Below are 12,279 nucleotides of genomic sequence, written 5' to 3' on the forward strand. Positions count from 1 at the left end.
GAATGAAAAACGAAACTGTTCTGTAAACTTCCCTCAAAATCACAAATGAACAAAATGTCCACAATCAGCTGTCAACTTTCCTTATTCAGAGCTCTGCTGTTAAGAGCGAGTCCAGCCTCTAAGGCCCCACTTGGAGATGAGCTTCATGTAGTTGTGTGTCTTCAAGCTGCTAATCAAAAAGGCAACAGTTCAAATGTACCAGCTGCTCTATGGGAAAAAGATGGGCAGTCACCTCACGTAAAGGAGAGTCAGAACTGACTAGTTGGCAGTGGGTTGGAATGGGTTGGGTTTACATGGTTAACAGCCCATCTCATGTCACACTAGGTCAATAGTATACAATTCTGGCCCCATCAGATGCTAACATACACATCTGCTAAAAAAATGAATACGACACAACCTGGGAGGAGTCCAACCAGAGAGAAGTCCCCAGACCTTCGAAGAACTGAGAGAAGTCATCATTCTGGCAGAGTTGAATAAGGACACACAGGGAGACACTGGGATGCCAGCAGCGAACTGAATTTGATAGAACAAGGAGGTTCTTTAGTAAGAGGGGCCGAGCGCTGCCTCTGGGGAGTTCAGCCTCCCTTCGGAAAAGTCAGAGGCAGGGAAAGCACAGACAGCAGGTCGGACAACTCTCAAAACACACCACCTCAGAGATTATTTCCTTAGTGTAGTTTAGATAACGCCTTACCCTTACAGCCTGTTAATGAAAACACATTCTTTAATGGCTCTTGTTTTAACTATCTAATGCTTTTCAGTATTACTGACTCTTCAGAGAGAAATATATCTCCTATTTAAAAAAAAAATCTTCTCCAAAGAAGGCTTGGGGGATGTTATTTCAGGAAGATTCACAGAACATTTAAATGCTTAAGCAGGGGAGGATGCCTCTGAATGCCTGCATTTCTAAACACTATTCAGTCCCAGAGTAACATGAGTACAGAGGGTAAAACAATACAATAGTGGCTGGTCTTTACCATAATACTGAACTGCTTGTGGGCTGGCAACCAGTGTTTCTCCAGTGGTAGATTCTAGCTTCCTCAGCGGGCAGCAGGGTAATATATAGTGACTCAATCCTTTCCATTTCCAACACACATTTAAATGTATGAAGGCAAATCTAACAGCTAAACACAGGTTGCTTGTAATCCTGTCATACTCTGAAAGAGCGAAGAAAGCAAAATCCAAAGCCCAATTTAACTTTTCCACAGAAAGAGAATAAACCATCAACTGGAGATACAAATTGATGTGTTTCTTGTTCCTACAATTACCGACTGAAGAAACTCAAAGAATACAGCCTTCAGTATGGCTTGCACTCGCAATATGAAGAAAATAAAAATTCTCATCTTTGAGTCAACAAGCAACAGCATGATAAAGGGAGAAAAGGTTGAAGTTACCAAGGATTTCATTTTACTTAGACCCATAATCAACATGCATGGTAGCAGCAGTCAAGAAACCAAACGAAGTATTGCAGTGGACATATTTGCTGCCAAGGACCTCTTAGCAATGCTATCAGTTTCAAGACTAACAGTACACCTGACCACAGCCGTAGTAGTCTCCATTGCTTCATATGAATGTGAAAGTTACATAATGAATAAGGAGGCTCGAAGAAGAATTAAAGCCTTTGAATTGTGGGGCTGGCAAAGAATACTGAATATACCACAAACTGCCCAAAGAACAAACAAATCTGCCTTCAAGAGCAGTCAGGCTGCTGCTTTGAAGCAAAGAGGGTGAAACTTCAGCTTGCATACTCTGGGCATGTTATCAGGAAAGGTTAGTCCTTGAAGAACAACAATGTGCTGGGAAAAAGTGGAGGGTCAGTGAAAGAGAGGAGGCACCAAACCACATGCACTGACCCAGTGATTGCTACAAGGGACAATGCAGAGGAGAGACAGAGACTGTGAGGATGGTCCAGGATCGGGGTGGGGGTGGGGTCTGCACACGGGGTTTTGTGTACAAGTCAGAGTCAACCTAACAACAACATAACTAGGCCTTGACACTGGATTATAAGAAATTAGAACCAAGATAATTTAAACTGGATCACAGATTTTATTTTGAGGGCACTAAATGGTAGAATACTTATTCACAGCTTAGAGTCCTTGGCACATTTGATTTTTAATGCCTCGTCAGGATATTTTTGAATAATTGTTGCATGCAGTTTGATTTAATTAATCTCAGCTGGGTTCAAAGAAGTCCCACAAAATCAACATGGAAAAAAAATGTCCTTCAGCTGTTCTATTATTAAGTTGAGTAATTAAGTCACCGGGAGAGACGAGGATGGAGCAGGCTGTAATCCCAAATTAAAGGAAAAAACAAATAGTTGACACAGGCTGACGCAGAGAGAAATGCCAGTGTCTTCTTCCTGGTGGGAAGAGGTAAAATTGCTTGGCTTAGCACTTGGTACCAAGTGGTACTCACCAATATTTGCTGAATTAATAAAAACAATGACTGGAGGTTGAATGAGTAAAGTATGCAAGGATAAGAATGATAGGTGGTTGTTATGTGCCATCCAGTCGCCTGTAACTCATAGCGACCCTGGGTGAACAGCCTCTGAAGCTTGCCCTGTCCTGAGCCAGTCTCACTGACTCTGACATACCTATCCTCATTTGCCCCAGTTACTGTATCAATCCATCTCATCCAGAGTCTTCTCCTGTGCTGTCCCTCCACCCTTCAGAGCATGATGTCCTTCTCCAAGGATTGGACCCTCCTGGCCACATGACCAAAACATGTGAGATAGAGCTTCAAAATCCTAGTCTCCAAGGAGAAACTTGGTGTTACCCTGTCCAGGACAGACCTATTTGGTTTTTTGGTGATCCGTGATACGTTCAAGACTCTTCTCCAGCACAACTCAAAGGCATCAACTCTTCTCTAATTCTTGGTCACTGTCCAGCTCCTTGATGCATACCAAGTAATTGTAAAGACCATGGACTGGATCAGGTGCACCTTAGTCTCTAGACTGACATCATTGCTACTCAGCACTCTGGAGAGGTCTGATAGCAGATTCTCCCAGTGCAATTCATCTTTTGATTTCCTGACTGCTGGTGCCAAGAGTGTTGATTGTGGAGCCGAGCAAACTGAAATTGTTACATCAGAAATACCTAATTTACAACTTCATAACATCCAGATCCCGGGAAATAGAATGCAAAATTTTTAAACAACTGAAAACTACCACCATTGAGTTGTTCCAATTCACAGGGACCCAGGAGAGGGTAGAAGAGCCCCATGGTCCCAAGGCCGTGGTCTTTGGCGAAGTGCACTGCCACTTCTTTCTCCCACAGAGTGGCAGGTGCATCCAAACTGCTGAACCTTTTTATTTAGTAGCTGAATGCTTAACCCATTCCACCACCAGGGCTCCCTGAACACAGAATCAAATCCCACAACCATCAGGGCGATTCCTATTCATGGTGACTCAGGTTTCCAAGGTTGTAAATCTTAAAGAGGAAAGCTATCCATTGTCTCTCATGGATCCAAACCAGTAACCTTTCAATAGCAACCAACTACTTATGACGCGACCAGGGCTCCTGGAAGACAGAACAAAAGTCATACTCAAAATGCTGAGCTCATAGTGACCCTGCAGAATAGAACTGAACTGCCCTCTCAGGATTTCCAGGGAGCTCTGGTGGCAAGAAGCTGTGCTGCAATCCTGAAGGCATGTGGTTCAAAGCCACCAACTGCTCTGTGGGAGAAGGATGGGCAATCTCCTCCCACACGATTAACTTTCTCTGAAAGCATGCTGGAGGATCAGCTATGGGTCGGTTCTGACTCTATGGCACAACAACCACCACCTTTACAGAAGCAGCCTGCCTCACCTTTCCCTAGTCCCTAAGAGTAACTGCCTCTCTGGCAGTTCAAATCCATCAGTGGCTCTGCGGGAGGAAATGGGCACGGTCCCCCATGAGAATTACAGCCTTAGACAGTCAGCTATGTGGCAGTTCCCACTTAACAACAATGAGTGTGAGTTTGAGGGGCTAGTGGATTTGACGATGGAGCACCTGACACAAGTCACAGGCAGGGAGACCTGGTGAAACAGTGGATTACATGTTACTCTGCTAAGTGAAAGGTCAGTGGTTCTAATCCACCAGTCAGATGAGCAGTCTCTTTTGTAATGATTTACAGCCTTGAAACCTGGGCTTCAAAACCCACTGGAGGGTTGCTATGAGTCAGAATCAACTCAATGGCCAAAAAACGAAAAGAAAAAACAAAGGGAACACCACCAAAAAGTGCACGGTCATCCAGTGAGAACCAAGTCATTGATGACCCTCCAGCTGGGAAATAGAAAGGGAGTGAGTCTTGGCAACAAGGAATGTCCACTGTCCTCAGGGGCATGTCACTCCCTCTCCCGTGCACACAAGTCCTCACCAACCCAGGGAGACCCAAAATGAAATCCCCAAGGCCTGGGGTCCCAAAGCCATTGGGTCCAGAGCAAATGTATAAATCAAAGACTATGCATAACCCAATGTTTTGTGCCCCCTCCCTTCCTGAAGCCTGTGGTCAGTCAAGGCCTCCCAGCTCATCAATACTCACACCCTTCTTGCCTGGCTGTTTTGGAAATCTCAGAAACCTGCCCAGGGTGAAAATATTATGGTAAAATGATAGCATTGTATGTTAGTGGTAAATGTAAAGGGTTGGACTGCTACCCAAAAGGGTAGCTGTTCAAATCCACCAGCCACTCCTGGTGGGGCAAAGGGGAGATGAAGCAGTCTCCCCCTACAAAGAATTACATCAGAAACCCAATGGGAATCCCTAGGATTCGGAATGCTCACAATGGCAATTGGATTATTATAAGTCACAGTATTGTCTATGCATTATTGAGACTAAAGTTCCAATTCAGGATCCAGGAAAGAGTGGCATTTCCAGCCACCTCTCCTGTAACACAGTACAAGTTGGGACATTCTCCAGCCCTAGGAACAAAGGCTTTGTTTCCAAGCTGGGGCACTCAAGGTGGAGGGCAGTTTACCAAGAGATGAGGGGACAGGTCAGGTGGCCGGGCCAATGATCTTTTTTTCTGGTTGCCTCTGTGTGAACCTCTCCAATCTTGTCTCTTCAGACTTTTGTTCTGTGTCTCCCAAGGGACAGCTTGCCAATCTTAGGAAGCAAGCATGACTGGGGGAGTGGGTGCGGCTGACCCCTCCTCTCACCCAGATAAGACTCACACAGGCCTCTGAGAGTTTCCTGACCAGGAGCAGAATCAGGACAATAAGTGATCTTCTCAGTCCTGTGCTGGCTTGCGGGGGGGGGGGGGGGGGAAGAGCAGAAGAAAGTGAGTCAGGCACTCGGCCTCCAAAATGACACTTATTCCACAAAGACCAAGGCTGGTCCCGCTCCAGGAAAATGGGTGGTTACTGCTGATCAGGAAATCTTTTAAGATCTGGTTATATGAGATAACAGTCTTGGGGCCAAGATTCTCTGAACACTATGACCATAGTATAGGACATTACCTGTGCCCACAAGGGGTGACATCCTGACCACAACTGCCTGCTATAGCCATGCAGAAAAGGCATCTAACAGTCCTTTCACATGGTGGGGTTGACATAGCTCTTGGGCTTCTCTTAGGTACAGAGTCACCCATGCCCCTCAAAGTAAAGAAATTAAGGGCTAGGCATGGGACCTTGATGAGCCAGATGTCCGCACCCCTACCCCTGCCAATTACACCTCTCATGCTTTATCGCAGTTCACCAGGGCATAGCAGGTGCTGTTGGGGCAGCTCCAACTCACAGCCACCAAACACAAAGTAGAATAAAACAGGCCCAGTGCCATGCCTTCCTCATAACTCCGCTGTGCCGGAGTCCAGTGTCACAGTCACTGTGTTCATCCATCTCATTGAGGGGTTTCCTCCTTTTCACAGACACTCTACCAAGCATTAAGTTCTCCAGGACCTCTCTCCTGTTAATAGGTCCAAAGTCCAGAACATGAAGTTTCCCCATTCTCACTTCACCACCTTCACTTCTTCCAAGACAGACCTGACCTGTCTATTCTCTGCCAGTCTGTGGTATCACATGAAGGCCCTTCACTGGTTGAATGCTTTACTCCAGTCACATCATTGAGGTAGATTTTAGTTCTTCTCCAGTCATATCTGAGTGTCTTCCAAAACTAGGGTCTCATCTATGAACACTATCAGATAAAGTTTTGCTGCTATTTACAAGGTCTTTCCATTTCCTAAGTAGGCATCATCTCTGGTAAGAGGCTCAGTGGTAAATAAAGCCTCTGCTTTAATGACTTACAAGCTACTAGAGGAGGCTGTCCTATAACAAGGCAGTCCAGGGCTCAAATCTCTGACTTGCCATTTACCACGTGGCTTAACCAGCATACGTTTCCTGAATCTCCATTTTTCTCAATGCTAAAACCCTCTTGCTGTGGGCTTTTCTCAAATCTAAAACCCACTAGCCAATTCCAACTCATGGTGGCCTGTCATTGAGATTCCCAAGCTATAAAGTTCTCCTGGTCCAGTGGTAAGGAGTTGTGCTGCCGACCCTAAGGCACTTAGTTTGAATCCACTAGCAGCTCTGAGGGAGAAAGATGGGCAATCTCTTCCTGTTTACAGTCTCTGAAAACCCAACGGAGGATCAGCTATGAGTCAGTTCCATTTCAACAGCATAAAAACAACACAATAAATCTCGACTGCAGGAGACTGCCTCACCTTTCTCCCTCATAGCAGTTGTTAGATTTGAACCACCGATCTTTCTGTTAGCAGTTCAACACCTAGCACATTACGCCCCCAGGGCTCCTTCAACTAAAATATGGGAGCAATAAAACCTAAAAAGCCATCCAGTCCCAGTGGCCTTGCCTGACCCACAGCACAAACATGACCTGAGTGGCCATTTTCCTCATTCTCTCATGGCTGGTGCCTACCTTTCTCATCTTAGAAGTGTAAGAGAAATGTTGCTTTATTATCTACAACATATACCTGAAGACAGACGCTCCAGTGGTATTACCTGCTGCACTGCTAACAGAAAGGTCAGTCGTTCAAATCCACTAGGCTGCTCTAAGAGAAAGATGGGTAGTCTCCTCTTGTAAAGAATTACAATCTTTGAAACCCAATGGAGGGTCACTATCTACTGGAATCATCTGGATGGACGGCAATGGGTGGGTACAGCTATGACAGATCACAGTCAAACCCACTGTGGTTGAGTCCATTCAGACTCCATTCATTTCCAAAGTTTAGGATAAAAAGGGCTGAACTGAGTTAAACCATCAGATGAACAGACCCATCCAGAGTATCTGAGGGTTTAGGTGAGAGGGATTATAGAGTGAGAATGGTGAGATTTGCTTTACTCAGGCATTTTATCAGGACCAGCTGGTCCCTGGAGATGGGACATCATGCTTGGTAAATACACAGGGTCAACAAAAAACCAGGAAGATCTTCAACCAGATACACAGGCCCGGCAACTGCAGAACGGGCTCCAGCCCAGCACAGATCATGAGGATGGCACAGGACCACGCAGGGTTTCTTTCTTTCTGTTGTCACTATGAATCACAATCGACTAGAAGGCATGTACCAACCACAGGCTGGGAGGAGGAAGCAGAATGGCCCACTTGAACCATCAGGTAGAGTGTCCCACGGACTCCTTTCTCTGCCATTTTAGGAAAGAGGCTAAAATGTAAAAACCCTGCCAGTACCTTACAGGAATTCCTTTCTCTAACTAAATGAAAGATATCAGACAAGACTCCAGTTACTGATTTCTAAAAGATCACAGCCACCTCTCTAGAAAGCAATGTTCCATCGTGATGTTTCAGGGATAAAAACATAAAGTGTAGCAAGTTATCCTTCTGTGATTTCATAATCCCACTTAGGTTACCACTGGCCTCCAGAAGAAGCCTTTCCTAAATGTGGAGTTTTCAACAGAAAACAAATCCACACAATCAAGGAAGGCTTCGGGTGGGGGAGGCTTCCGAGCCTCTTTACCTCAGGAAAGGGAGTGACAAGGGTCAAGTCAACTGCTTTCAATAGCACAGAAGCCAACCCATAGGCCACAAGGTTGGCCCAGGACTTGAATTCAAAAGAATGGAGGCCTAGGCTCTCCACTGCGTCCCTTCAGACACCTGGCTGCATTTCTCCAGCCCTGTTTCCTTGTCAACAGAGTGTAAGGTCCCTCCCAGTGACATCAAAGGGCCTGGCTTTAACTTTGCCAGCACGCCATGCCTTGGCATTGGTGAGGGCAGAAATACTTGCCTCCAACTTTAAGGCAGTTGATGACCAACAAGGAAATGTTTGAACAAGGTCATGCGATTAAATAATCAAACACAAACAAACAAGACTCATAAAAGCACACAGCTATTGGGTGCTAAAGTTCTGGCAAACTAAAGTAAAAGGAGTTCTCAGGCACTGGACATGGTGGGCAGGGGTGTTTTTTAGGAAGTTTTGCTCTGTGATTCCTGAGGCTATCATAGCCACTGGCATGTATGATTCTACAAGAACTGATGGGGTAGCTTCCTTAAAGATTACAGCCTTGAATACCCTTCAAGGCAGTTTTTATTCTGTCCTCCAGGGAGTCCTTGAGTGGGACAGATAATTACTACAAATAATTACTAAAAGGTTGAAGGTTCAAATCTACCCAGGGGCACCTCAGGAGAGAGGCCTGGAGATGGACTTCTAAAACTCAGCCATAGAAAACCCAGTGGAGCAGAGCCCAGCCTGACACACGTGAGGTCACCACAGATGGGCTGGACTCAATGGCAATTGGCTGGGTTTTTTAATTCCATTTTCTCACCACCCTACCCCCACCCCAGTATCTATGAGGGTCACTATACTTTCGTCAAGGATCCCTGTGGCATAGTGAATTAAGAGTTGATCTACACTAACCAAAAGGTTCAAATCGACTGGCCAGTCTGTGGTAGAAAAATGTGCAGTCTCCTCTTGCTACAATTAAACTCTCCCTGGAAGCTTGAGGGTGCTTGCTGAGTGGGAACTGACTTGAGGAGGGGTGGGTTTGAGTGTTAAGCCCTCTTCAAACAAAGCAGGTGGCAGTGTGGGTCAGTCTGAGTCACTGGGCATTAGGTCTTCCCTCTACACTATTCTACTAGGGAGCCCTGGTGGCCTAGTGGCAAGATGCTGCGCTGCAATCCCAAAGGCATGCAGTTCAAGGCCACCAGCTGTTCTGCAGGACAAGGATGGGCAATCTCTTCCCCTGCGACTAACTGCCTCTGAAAACCCACCGGAGGGTCAGCAATGGGGTTCTACGGTACACAGCGACAACAGCACAACATACACTATTCTACAAGTACTGAGTTTGTGGCTTCAAATGGGGGGAAATGTGCCCCTGTTGGTCGGTGTTGTCCAGTGACTATGAGTCACAGTAGCCCTCTGAATCTTGCCCTAGCCTGTGCCATCCTCATGTTCTCTGTCATTCTCAAGTCCACCGCTGCCTCTACTGAGTCAATCCATCTCCTTGACAATCTTCTGCTCTTTCGCTGACCCTCCGGCTTTTCTAGTCTTTTCTCAAAGAACACCACCTCCTGACAACATGCCCAAAGTATGTGAGATGAAGTGTCAGTATCCTTGTCCCTAAGGAGCATGCTGGCTACACTTCATCCAAGACAAGTGTGTTTGGTCGTTTGCCAGCTCATGGTATACACAATACTGTTTGCCAACACCACAATTCCAAGGCATCAATTCTTGCTCAGTCTTGCTTATCCATTGTGCAACTTTCACATACATATGAAACAAATGAAATTACCATGGTTTGGACACACTTTACTCTTGAAACCAGCACCATTGCTCCTTAGCAGTTTGAAGTTTTATTTTTAAACATTTAATGGCATAGTTGTCCAATGCAATATATCTTTTGATGTCTTGACTGCTGCTTACATGGGGGGGGGGGGTTTATTATGAATCCAAGTAAAATTAAAAACTGGTGAAAACAGTCAACTAAATAAAATATGTCAAATAATGGCCTCATTTTCAAAGCTGAATTCTAGCCCATCTATGAGACCAAGACCAAAGAACACCAAGCCCCGTCACCATTTAATCAGTTCCAACTTACAGCATATTTCCACCAAAGACTCCTCATCTGTCTCTTGTGGAGCGGCCAAAGGTTTCAAACCACTAACTTTTCCAATAACAGCCTGACATTTAACACACTATATTACCAAGGCTCCCCTGAAGGTGAGAGGCAATGTAAAATGAAAGCTCAGGGCCTTATAAAAAGACTGGCTCCACCAACGAATAGCTATGAGAATTTGAAGTTACTTTGCTTCTTTCAGGCTATTTTTCTGATCTGTAAAATGGGGACAATGAAAGAACCCATATTTATAGGGGTGATAATCAAGCCCAAAACCCACTGCCTTCAAATCAATTCTAATCAATTAGAAAACAGAGTAGAACCACCCCATGTTGTCATTAGAGGCCATCAGGTAGGCTCCAACTCATAGCAATCCTATGTACAAATGAAGGAAGCCCTGCCCAACCCTATCCCATCCTTATAATCTCTACTGAGAGAGCTCAGCTGATTTTTCTCCAGTTTGGTGGGCCCAGAATGACAAATTCTGTCACTTCTCCTGAAGACCCCTGGGTCAAGGTGGAGTATGCCTACAGTGACAACAGTCTGGACTCCGCTGGGCTTTTTGTAGAAAGCACCTGAGAGGGGAGTGTAGTGTCCAGAGCTAATAGTATCGGTTCAACCAGTGCCTCTTCTGTCCCCAACACAGATGAAGAAGACAGTGATTACTAGCAGGAGTCCTACAGACTCTTGCAAGGACCAGCGATGGTGAGTGCACACTGAGGCAGAGCAGAAGAGTAGGGATGCCATGAAGAGAGGTTATGATGACCTTCAGATCATTGTGCCCACCTGCCAGCAGCAGGACTTCTCCATCAGCTCTCAAAGGCTCAGCAAAGCCATTGTTCTACAAAAGACCATTGACTACAACCAGTTTCTGCACAAGGAGAAGAAAAAGCAGGAGGAGGAGGTGTCCACACGATGCAAGGACGTCATGGCCCTAAAGATCATCAAAGTGAACTATGAGCAGATTGTGAAGGCACACCAGGACAACCTTCATGAAGGGAGGAACCAGGTGTCTGACCAGGTCAAGTTCAACGTGTTTTAAGGCACCATGGACTCCCTCTTCCAGTCCTTTAATGCCTTCCATCTATGTGGCCAGCTTCCAGGAGCTGTCAGACTGTGTCTTCAGCTGGATTGGGGAGCACTATAAAGTTCAAACCCTGCAAGAGATTGTGATCAGTGTCCTACACCAAATGACAAACCTGCTTTACTGACCAGCTTAGGAAACCTTCAGGAAAGCCACTAGGAGGCCCCTGAGCCTCCTGCTTGGCCACAGAGCTGGTGGGCCTGAGATCGGACTGCGGCATACCAGTCAGCTGGTTTTCACCTGGTGTTTGAGTCTCTTGCTCTCAGATGGCAGGCATGTCTGTGTTGTGAAAACTTCTAATTAATTTATTATGTTGACTATAAAATGCAAATCTACCCAGTCTGCACTATCCCCTCCCTCTGACCCTTCCTCACAGAAGTCTTCAGGACAGGCATCCCCAAAGAGCCACTGACCCTTTGGCCTTTTCTTTAAACCTCAGATCTCTCATGAGCTGCACATATTTGGAAATGATGGGTGGTCTCCTGGGTAGCATTTGGCCCAGCTTTGGCTATTTTGGCAGAGTAGTTGGATGGAGATAAAAAAGGAAAAGGAAGTACTTCCACAACCCAGGGCAAAGGTAGCCTGAGACAAGGTACTAAGTTCCTATCCTCACCTTGCCATCTTCCCCTGGCATGGCCATAGGGGGACACGATCTCCTGGCTCCCCCATGCAGCAGGACTGCACAGCAAAATAGAAGTGACACAGTACCACAGGTTTAACTTTAGAAAAAAAATACAGTTTTGTTAAATTTGCAATTCTGGAAAGTCAGCTGGGCTTTAAGACCCCTCCCAGCCCCTCTTGTGAAGTCTATTTTCTGTCAGTGCTGCCTGCATTTCTCCCAGGGTTAGGAGTGGGGTGACAGTGTACAGAATAAACTGGAAAGGGCCCCTTGGGTGCATGAGCTCAGCAAGTCCTGGATAAGGCCTGTGTTCCTTAAATGCTGTGTATAGTCTCTCTAGACCCCCAAGATGAAATTTGCTTCTTCCTTCCTCAGGCCTTGATTTGATTACCCAGAGGAAATTATTTTTTTATCAAACGATATTGCAGTAAATATTGCTAAATGTTTCCCTTTAAAAAAGTTGAGGGGGGAGAGTTCAGCACCCATTAAATATTCAGTAAATATTAACAAAGGCTCCTGATGGTGCCAACAGCAAAGACACGCACTAATCTACTAAGTCAATGGTTGGAGGTTTGAATACACCT

General features: G+C 45.7%; 1 pseudogene; it reads left to right on the forward strand.

Annotated features, from left to right (window-relative positions):
• Positions 1 to 10,466: 10,466 nt before the first annotated feature.
• LOC102850896 lies at positions 10,467 to 11,203 on the forward strand (annotated as a pseudogene).
• The last annotated feature ends 1,076 nt before the right edge of the window (positions 11,204 to 12,279 follow it).

The sequence above is a fragment of the Elephantulus edwardii genome, unplaced genomic scaffold, assembly GCF_000299155.1.
Source record: "Elephantulus edwardii isolate Elephantulus edwardi_28Jun2011 unplaced genomic scaffold, EleEdw1.0 scaffold00135, whole genome shotgun sequence".
In the NCBI taxonomy this organism is placed as follows: Eukaryota; Metazoa; Chordata; class Mammalia; order Macroscelidea; family Macroscelididae; genus Elephantulus; species Elephantulus edwardii.